This window comes from Topomyia yanbarensis, chromosome 3 (assembly GCF_030247195.1).
Source record: "Topomyia yanbarensis strain Yona2022 chromosome 3, ASM3024719v1, whole genome shotgun sequence".
Lineage (NCBI taxonomy): Eukaryota > Metazoa > Arthropoda > Insecta > Diptera > Culicidae > Topomyia > Topomyia yanbarensis.
Genome location: NC_080672.1, coordinates 271,663,521 through 271,674,550, shown reverse-complemented (window position 1 = coordinate 271,674,550; position 11,030 = coordinate 271,663,521). Strand labels below are relative to the sequence as shown.

General features: G+C 40.3%; 1 protein-coding gene across 3 annotated transcripts in view; it reads left to right on the top strand.

The window, feature by feature from the left end:
- Nucleotides 1–5,398: 5,398 nt before the first annotated feature.
- The window catches only part of LOC131688437 (tetraspanin-18), a 134,806-nt gene continuing 129,174 nt past the window's right edge, over nt 5,399–11,030 (top strand). The window contains exons 1-2 of one of the 3 annotated variants that reach the window (XM_058972662.1): nt 5,399–5,616; nt 6,476–6,593. The gene's annotated coding sequence lies outside the window, so the exon portion shown is untranslated. Of the gene's footprint in view, nt 5,617–5,736; nt 5,916–5,940; nt 5,962–6,475; nt 6,594–11,030 lie in introns of those variants that run through there. The other 2 variants (XM_058972664.1, XM_058972663.1) reach the window with 2 other exon arrangements.

Below are 11,030 nucleotides of genomic sequence, written 5' to 3'. Positions count from 1 at the left end.
GGGACCGTGCCACGTGAGCCAATATATTCTGATTTCAGATTTCATATAGCAGAACTTTTTAACCACAGAAACACGTGTATTTCCTAAACAAATCGTTCTCAAGCATTATTTTTCGTGAATGAAACGGAATGATTCGTTTATTTTGGTAACTGTTTGTGTATATTACGAACGATTTCGTTGGTCGCACGAACTCATTTCGTTCAGCTTTTCGTATTTAATAGCATATTATTTTGGCATTGCTCCGGCAGAATATGGAACGAGCTCGGCTTATTTGTGAATTATCCCGGAAGAGAGAAAAACTCAAACTTATTCATACAAAACCAACGAACAGTGCTCCGGATTTTGGATCAACTGGAGGCGAAAGAGATTCAGGAAATTATCCTGAAACCTGCGAACATGGATACGGTTACTAAAAGAGTCAGACAGAGACCTTCGTGATGATCAACAATTATCTGACGTATAGCAACAAGGACACCATATTCTACCTCTATTGACGCTTGTTTGATGTTGGCGATTTGACGAATGGTGAACGTGAATATTATAAGGACTTTCGTATATAGAAGTGAACAATTCGTTTGCCTAACGAAGCCGTTTCGTGGTTTTTACGATAAACTCGCAATAAAAAATAAAAGTGTTCCAATAATGTACAAAACTAATTCGTAGCGTTTTATTAATATATTCTATCAGTGTAGAATAATATTCAATAGGAAAATTGTAGTTTTGACTGCAAACAGTCTGAATTATAAAAATATTTTTAAAGTTGCGCTTAGGAAAACATTTTTTGAGAGCTTCTCTGTGATCCAAATGCACTAAACAGATTATCTTACCTCTTTAAAACGATAAAAATTTCATTGTTGATAGTTTATGATGGAGAAACGGGAATAACTTTTGAAAAGGGCATGCTTTCACGAATTAATTGATTTATTGGAGTAAAATCCCAAATAGCTCGACAACTATTGCAATTTGGAAATTTTATGTTAAATGCATTTTGATTAGAAATGATACGTAGAATCATGTTCTGCAATAGGCTTACAGTTTTAACTGCCAATTTGTATGAAATTTATAAACATGTATAAAGTTATCGTTGGGAAAACTTTTTTGCTGATAAGTTCTCCATCACACAATCACATTCAAAATATTTCATTTCTTTTTAAGTTTTTGTTGCCGAAATATTTTTTTTCACAATTAAAATTTTAAACATAAATATTTTTTTCTTTGAAATATGACAAATTTTTTTCAATGTGTCTTTTTTGTGCAGGAGTATACATTCCTTGAAATTCGTTCTTAGATAGTTTTATTGTATAAAATACGGTATAAATTTTTTGAAAGTATTGCACGCAAAAACGTCTACGCCCTTTAAAAAAATTCTTTTATATAAAAATGTTGTAATTGCCAAAGAAAATCATGGAGATTCAGAAACCGAACACAACTGTAAATTTGTGGTCGTCCGGTTTCTCATGGAATCCCTCAGGTTATTCTATTCTATCGTCCTATATTTTCCGTTGCTCAATTGAAGCTTAAGATGGCGAGAAACGAAGATTACTAATTTCACTATCCTTAACCCTCCGGCACTCGCGCCAAACACTCGTAACACGAGCACTCGCGCGTTATACTTTGTACAACACAGACAGACTTTAGAATACTTCGTGATCCGTATCATTTGGAGCACTACTTTCTTCAGCAAACTTGGGCAGTAGATAATGGCCTTTCGAATGGGTGAATTAACATGATGGAATTCTACCGCTAGGCGGCGCTAGTCAGCATTAATTTTTTCGATCTACTGTATCTAAAGTGTCTGATTTTTCAGCAGATATGTGTCTTCGGCAATGTTGTTCTGGTGATAAAAGCCTACGAGGTGGTATGCCATACCATTTTTAGCCTACTGTATCTCGAATTCCTAATTTGTTAGCAGGACGGTATCTTCGACATAGTTGCACAAGATATAAATACCTACGAAGCGAAACATTGAATAGTTTGGAATTTTGCCACTAGGTAGCGCTAGCGAGCATGCATATTCATGATTTCTGAATCTCAAGATTGCGACTATTTAGAAGTATGATCGTATAATGCATGTCATAAGTGAGCTATACTATTTTCAAATCGAAAGAAATTGAAGAACAATTGTGCTTGTTTAGCATTTTTCTGTACTTAAGAAGGTTGTATCATTATTTCTGTGCATGTTATAAGTAGCCCCTTTTACAGATTACCATCGTGAGTGGTTGATTGGTGTTACAGAAATAGTACACACGAGTTTTACGACTTCCAAATCTTAATTTCCTTGCGTACATATTCCAAATTATAAATTAATAAATTAGTTTAGTTGAGTTAGAGAAACGTCATCTAACAATTTAGTGAACTTATTTTCGGAATATCATCGATTTATTCTTTCCCTTGGTGATATTCACTATTTTTGATTTTAGTTCGTAGAAAAAAAAAGATGGGTGGGTAATGTCAGAGACATAACCGGTGTGAAGTAGAATACACTTTAGACTGGTTGTACAAATGCTACAATTTTGACTATCTTCTGATAGGTTGTATTAAAAGTAGATATTTCGTTACTTCTAATGGAAATACCGGAATATCGATACACGTACATCGAAATCTAAAATATTCGAACATATTTATCTATATGGTAATCATAAAAAGAGTATTTAATGAATGTTATTGTAAATTGAATCATTACACGAAACTGTCAACAAATCACACAAATGATAACTTTTTATTTCGTGCCATTCTACGACATGCCGACGATATTGTTCACAAGGGGCTCACTTACTCTCCAACGCTCTTGGCAAGCCACTCTTTGTTGATAAATGATGGCCCTGAAAAGGGCCTTTTGTTTGGGCAGTATTCGGAATTTAGTTGGAGCTAGTGTTTTGTGCCATCTGAGACGGCGTGCTTGGTGAACTTTTCTGACAGTTACAAACGGACGGGCGCTTCTTCTTGTATCCTTTAACAATGTTCGGAAACATTTAGATCGACGTATATGGTACGACGATACAAACAAACTGATATTGAGCAGCAGCATGCTAAGTTTTTATACCTGACTACAGCACAATGTAAGCTCGTACTTTTTTGTGTTGTCCTCAATATGTGTTCTTCGTAGCTCCTCCTCTTCGTTGGTCGATACACAAGCAAATTGTGTTGAACGCGTCGGAGTGCCGTTTACTTAGTAGCTGTAATGGAATACCTTGCTGCTAAAGTGGTTAAATTGGAAGCAAATGCTGCCCGTGACAAAAAAAGATGAATTATCCCACGTCTTCAGCAGCTGATGATTCGTAACAACGAAAAGTTTAATAAACTGCTCTCCGGAGTGACAATTGCTCAGGGCGGTGTATTGCCAAATATCCAAGCCGTACTGCTTCCCAAGAAGACCGAAAAGAAAGCATAAATCGAACGCTTAGACTTACCAAAGAAATGCTCTTGTAAAAACCGTTATTTTCAGGACGACCACATATTTTTTGATAAAGAACAAAATTGAAATTGTGTTTCCAATACGGAGATTATCGAACACTCAGGGTAAAGAGAGTAATGTAATACGGTACCTTGGTAAAATGTTTGAGGATTGAGACCTTTTTTGAATGCGCCTAGTAAAAATGTTTTCCACTTCACTTCAGTTTTTTTCTGACCATATTTGCAATTTGCGTACTGAAATAAATCATAATTTAGGGTTTAACCCAAATTGCTCTCCAGGGAGAAACTGTCCATGAAATAGAAAATGCAAACTTATTCTTTGAAATGATTTTGGTGGCCCTGAAAAGGGCATTTTTTATAATGATACAAGTGAGTTCTACCTTTTCAACTTCCAAATCCATACAAAGTGCGTCCCTGCCGCTTCAGAGTATAGACGACATTCATTGCGGTTTTGCGCTTGGCGTGTAGGTCACAGCATCTCGGATGACATTTTGCTGCACACCATCAGCATTCGTAGATTAAATCGGAAATGCATTTTACACCACCACGACGAGCCAGACGCCGAATGGCGGATTTGGTGATTCCCTGGATTTTATCACGAAGAACCTTGCGGTGACGCTTGGTACGGGAACGCAAACATGATACCGCTCATTGTACCGTCCGGACGAGTATGTTGCTCGTGTGGTAAGCAAGCACCCACTGATACAAAACAAGCTCGCGTGACCTGTATATATAACATTTCCGTATGTAATGAAACGCTTACATGTTCCTTTGTGACGGCTCTGCGTGAGATATGCTTGCAAATTGCGCATTTTCCTCGCTGTTTTCGAAGGATTTTCTAAAAATCCTTGTTTTGGTTTATTTATAGTAGTCGCACTAATTTCGAAATTTAATACGAAATACGTGCACGAATTTCCGAGCAGATAGTGCAACAATATTGCGATTTCGATCAGTAGAAACGCATTTCAAACCTGGGAAAATTTCTCAACTGAAATTTTTGAAACGGGACCCCATATTGAAACGTTAGAAGTATTCTACTTCAAAATAGAACAACGACCTTTCAAAGAGACAGGAAGCTGAGATACAGTGGGTTGAAAAAATTACATGCTTAAGTTCACTAGCGCCTCCTAGTGGGAGAATCCCATATTATTCGATGTACAACCTTGAAGGTTTTAATCTCGTGAGCAACTTTGCCGAATGCACTTACTCGATAAAAAATCAGGAAATTGAGATACATTAGGTTGAACAACTGACAAGCTCACTAGGGCCGCCTAACGGTAGTTTTCTGAAGCAGTCGTTATACCACCTCATAGGTTTTGATCTACTTAGCAACTTCGTCGACTTTCTAAAAATTCTAGATCTTGAGATATAGTAAGCTGAAAAAATAACATGCTCACTGGCGTCACCTAGTGGCAGAATTTTATATCAAACTATTTTATCTTCCTCTGACTAGCTCTTGATCTTCTGAACAAGTTTGTCGAAGGAAGTAACCCTCCACATGATCGAGATCACGAGATATATTGAACAGAATATTGTTTCGTCGAACTTCCCACATCGCGCGTTCTATTGGTCTGGTTTCATCAAACAATTTTAGATTGTATTGTTGCACTTGAGGTATACCAGTGCACAAAAATGAGTGCATATGGTCTAAAACATGATTTCTGAGGAATACATAGTGGTTTGGCATTGATAAATGTCTTTGCAACTAGATGATAACGAAAAATCCCAAAGTGTTGTACAAAGTTCAACAGCGGGAGTGCCCGAGGGTTAACAATGAAGTTTGGTCCATTTTACTTGTACTATATATTACTTTAAACTTATACGTATACCTATACGTTATACGCACACGCGATCGTGCTTTGTTTAATTCGGCCACCAAGCAAACCCAATTCTACCACCCTACAATCTATGCTACACATCTCCCCCATCGTTGCACTTGGATAGCAGTCAGCGGCGGTACAGCGACAGCATAGCAGTTGTTCTCATAGCCCCTCAGTTTAGTTACTGGCGTGAGATCATCGGGTTAGGTTGTGTTGCTGCTGAAGCATTGCGCGATCATTTTATTGTTTTTGTTGTGAAAATACGTGAGCGGTTCGATACGGTGTTGCGTCGTTTAAATTTTGGCGGTTCAGTTTCAGCTCGAGTTCTTTAGCAGCGAGAAGTGTACCCAGTGTTATTTGTGTATTGGCAAGCTCAAAACAGGTTTGTGACTTTTCTCTTTTCGCTGGCGTTTCGTTTGTTTTCTTTTTTGGTGTTTTTGTCGAAATATGCTTTCATACAACTGCTGCTAAAAGTGTGTAAACATCGACTGCGTTCTGACGGATGGTTCCAAGAGCAAAACGCGTGCCTTGAATTTTTGTGTCCTGTTGTGTGTTTTGTTGAACTTATTAATTCAATCAATCCGAATCGGAGAAGCGAACGCAATAGTTAATGTGAATTTTCTTGTCGCACGATAAGAAGAGGAAATTCAATCAGGCTCAGCAGAACAGTGCTAAACGAAGGTGGAATAAAACAACGGACGGTGGCAATTTGAGAAACAGCAGTGATGTATACAGCCTCTCGTCGGACGGCGAAGATTCAAACTGCGAAGTGAAACGAACACGGGCAGAGAATCAAATTTAGCCGATCATTATTTGATTATTATCGGACAATTAGCGAATTAGGCAATCTCAAATGGTTTTCGTTTGGTCGGGCAGAAAATGAAAACAGTTGGCAAATTGTCGATGGAGGACATCAAACAGTTTCTGGCCTACAGAGATAAAAAAACTATCATCACAACTTGTCCATTATTTTCATTTACTCTAGTTTCGACTCATGTACGGTATGCTGAAATATGTTGGCTTCATACGATATTTCTTATTTCATTCAATTTAGCACCTTTCTGGAGCACTACGCGAGTCACAAAATTATTTACATAAACGTACATTTGCTACGGCAAACGTTGATAAGCTTAGCTATTTGTTCTATCGTGTAAGAATTCATCATCCATGTGAGATTGCATTTCAGACCTGTTCGTTTGTGACTGTAGGGGAATCTTCTATTTTATGTGTTTTGTTTGTAGTTGTCAGCCCTATTTATTCCACAACTGGCATCGGTTACGGAGGGATAATCAACGCAGAAGCTGATTAATAAAACTGTGAAGCTGTACCGGACATAAACAAGGAGAACAAAAAAGTGCGGTGAGTACCAACATGTATACCTATCAGTGGTAGGGGTCGCACGAATTTGAAAGCCAGATTAAATAAATAGTCGAATATTGTACATTCCAATGCGTTGCTCCCTTGTATGAGATACTGATGTAAGGTTATATTTAAAGTTTATTCGAAACAATGATTTGACAAAGCTTTTTGATGCATGTTATTTGTTCTAATGGAAGTAGATCTTTATTTTTATTTCTTCCGACGTTCTAATCACTTTATCTGAATGAAGACATGTTTCATTAAATCTAAAATATCTAGTTTACTTGGAAACATCTTCATTTATTGTTCTGTACTGGTGTACTGATGTAGGAACGAAACTACCAGAGATTTTGTTTAATTTTCTGAAGATTTTTTCCGGTTCATGTTTCCGTGATTATTTGTATTTATATATCTTTCTGAATTATCGAACTCATAACATTTTTTTCTCTTTCACAACATTATATTAGCTAGAGATAACTATGAAGAAGTTTAGATCCATAATATGAAATATACAGATTAGAAAACTAACAATGGACGGGTCATTAGGAACAGGGTTAAAGCTTACGGACTAATCTTTTGTCTTCCGCTGGTAGAAATCGAGCTTAGGCAGAGTTACTACGAATCGCTCGAGTCTACCAACAAACTTGCCCCTTTTTACCATGGGAACCGACGCATTATACATAACATTTAATATTTAGTGCAGTACTGATTTTTTGGACGGCTATCTTCAAGAAGGGCCATAAACTCTAGTGCAATAATTATCGAGAAATGACGCCCCCGTGATAGCCGAATCCTTTGTCGACAAATACCAACTTGAAGGACGATCAACGGTAGCCCAGATATTTACCTTGTGACAAATCATGAATCACTTTCGGGAATACAATTTGCGGTTCATGAGCTTCCGGACAAACCTTAATTTACTGGTTCGTCTGACGCTGGATTGGGACAAAATCAAGCATCAGAACGGCCAGAGACAGCCGACTCGCGACGTTTGATGGATTGAAGCAGGAAAATACATCTCTAATATATTGTTCAGCTAACAGGAAACAGTAACGACTGGCTCACACGACACGTTCCCATTGCCAATCGGAGATTTGTGCCTTGCCGTGATTCGTCTTTTCATCATTTTCTGTCGAGAAGAATCGAGGAAGTGGTGAGGTTACGGATAAGGAAAATAACGACACAGAGAGCATAGACAATACGGAAGTATTCTTCACTCTCAAGGTAATAAAAGACACTTCTCGATGAGCGGATACATCAACACCCCCGAGAGGATATTGAGATAACAGAACGACAACACCCCAAAGAGACATTGTCATTCAAACACGGCCTCAACTAAGCTCTTTACCACGCTGGGTTAGATACAATAGCATATCCTTGAGTTTCAGCTCTTTGCACATAGGTTCATCTATGTGTTAAGAACCAAAATTTCGGATACGCTGTTGCATTACTACAGGCAGTTACATATCAAATGATATGAAGTGTCGTAATCGGATTGACAAAGATCACATGAATAATACTCAGCACGTCGAATTGTAGCCATGTGATAATTGAGTTTGCAATGTCCAGTCAGTGTTCTGACTAGAATACTGTGATTGTGCTTCAAAAAATGCGGCAAATTCTTTAACATTTTCAAACTCACATCCGGCAGAAATATCTTTGTTTGAACGCAAGTTTGCAAGCTACGCCAATGATTGGCATGTTTGGATGCAGTCCAAGAGCGAATCTTGTGTTTTATCTAACTTATCGAAAGTGGTAGAACTGGTTCTGGACCAACAAAGTCAGTCGCAGCGTCCACTCTAATTCATCCGTCCATTATTTTCCAGTAATACCGGAATGAGCTAAGTTCTACGATTTGAGTTCGACATGCGATTACTAATTTCGATCTCGAATCTGTCGAACTAAGTGCTTTCAGGGCAACCTGACTGCAGAAATGGATTATTTTACCACAAATCCCCTGCTGAAGTGCCGATTGTACGCAACAGAGAATCGCAAAGATTTCTGCTTGGAATACGGTACAGTATCTACCAAGTGAATGAAACTGGTTTAATCTCATTTCACGACAATAGACACAATCTCCGGCCCGGCCCTTCAATAAAGAACCGTCAGTATAACAAACCACGTATTCTTCAAGTTTTCGCTCCAGCTATTGCTCGCGAAGAAGAATTCTCACATTGGAAGTCACATTTGTGGCAACAGTCTTATGTTGCCAGTTACTGTTCCAGAGCCTGGTAACCTTAAGATGGTATGCACAAGAAAGTGCTTCTTATTTCAGAAACACATATAGTGGTTTTATGCTTAAGAGTGTCTCTAGAGCAGCAGTAGGTGCTGTCGAGAATGCACCAGTCATCGTTATCAAGACCATCCTTTGAAAATGGTTTACCTTTGATTGGATTGTGATGACTTATCCCTTCTGCCACCAAACAAGGCACCCGTATGCTAGTATTAGTAACAATTGTTGTGTGGATCCACTGAATGTAATTGGGTTTGAGTCCCCAAGAATTGCCGAAAAGTCGTCTACATTGGCCAAAGGCAGTGCAAGCTTTCTAGATTCTGGAATCGATGTGAGCTGTCCAATTAAGTTTTGAGTCACAAATTACCCCAACGTACTAACATGATCTGCGACAATAATTTCAGAGTCATAGAACTGCAATGGACGAGCTCCTGTTGTAATCCTTCGTTGCGTGAAAATCCCCATTGATAAAACTTGTTGCATCAAATCTAAAAGTGTGCTAAGTTTCTTCATCAAGCGATCGGCGACAAGGTTCCATAAAAGTGGTGACTGCACACCACCTTGAGCACATCCGCAGACACCCAGCTTCCTACTCTACTTGTCTTAACGATGAGTTCAGATATCGGTTGCTAAGCATTGCGTGTATCCAGTTCGTGATATACGGAGGTACTCCATGATCTCGTTTTTATTTATTTATTAACAGATTAAGGCCGAAGTGGCCTGTGCCGTATACAAAAGATTCCTCCATTCCACTCGGTCCATGGCCGCGCGTTGCCAGCCACGCAGTCTGCGAAGGGTCCGCAAATCGTCTTCCACCTGGTCGATCCATCGTGCTCGCTGCGCGCCACGTCTTCTTGTACCGGTCGGATTGCAATTGAGAACCGTTTTCACCGGGCTATTGTCCGACATTCTGGCTACGTGCCCGGCCCACCGTAGTCGTCCGACTTTCGCGGTATGACAGATGGGCGGCTCCCCCAACAGCTGATGCAACTCATGGTTCATTCGCCGTCTCCATGTGCCGTCTTCCATCTGCACTCCACCGTAGATGGTACGCAGCACTTTCCGTTCGAAGACACCAAGTGCGCGTTGGTCCTCCACGAGCATGGTCCAGGTCTCGTGCCCGTAGAGAACTACCGGTCTAATCAGCGTCTTGTAGATGGTCAACTTCGTACGACGGCGAACTCTGTTCGACCGAAGTGTCTTGCGGAGGCCAAAGTAAGCACGATTTCCTGCCACGATGCGTCTACGAATCTCTCTGCTGGTATCGTTGTCGGCGGTCACCAGTGAGCCCAAGTACACGAACTCTTCAACCACCTCGATTTCGTCGCCACCGATGCAAACTCGAAGCGGGCGGTTCTCATTTTCTTCTCGTGAACCTCTTCCTATCATGTACTTTGTCTTCGACGTGTTGATGGCAAGTCCGACGCGCTTGGCTTCTCTTTTCAGTCTGATGTAGGCTTCCTCCATCTTCTCAAAGTTTCGTGCAATAATATCAACGTCATCGGCGAAGCCAAGTAGCTGAACGGACTTTGTGAAAATCGTACCACTCGTGTCGATCCCTGCTCTTCTTATTACACCTTCCAGCGCGATGTTGAATAACAGACACGAGAGACCATCACCTTGCCGTAACCCTCTGCGTGATTCGAAGGGACTCGAGAGCGTCCCTGAGACACGTACTACGCACATCACCCGATCCATCGTCGCCTTCACTAATCGCGTCAGTTTGTCCGGGAATCCGTACTCGTGCATAATCTGCCATAGCTGATCTCGATCGATAGTGTCGTATGCGGCTTTGAAGTCGATGAACAAATGATGTGTGGGCACATTGTACTCGCGGCATTTCTGCAGTACTTGACGAAGAGCGAACACCTGGTCCGTGGTAGATCGTTCGCTCATGAAACCCGCCTGGTACTGCCCCACGAACTCTCTTGCAATTGGTGATAGTCGACGGCATAGTATTTGGGAGAGTACCTTGTAGGCGGCGTTCAGCAGGGTGATTGCTCGGTAATTACAGCAATCCAGCTTGTCGCCCTTTTTGTAGATAGGACACACAACACCTTCCATCCACTCCTCCGGTAAAATCTCCTCCTCCCAAATCTTGGTAATCACCCAGTGCAGCGCTTTAGCCAGTGGCTCGCCACCGTGTTTAAGTAGCTCGCTTGGTATTTGGTCAACCCCAGCGGCTTTATTATTTTTGAGCCGGC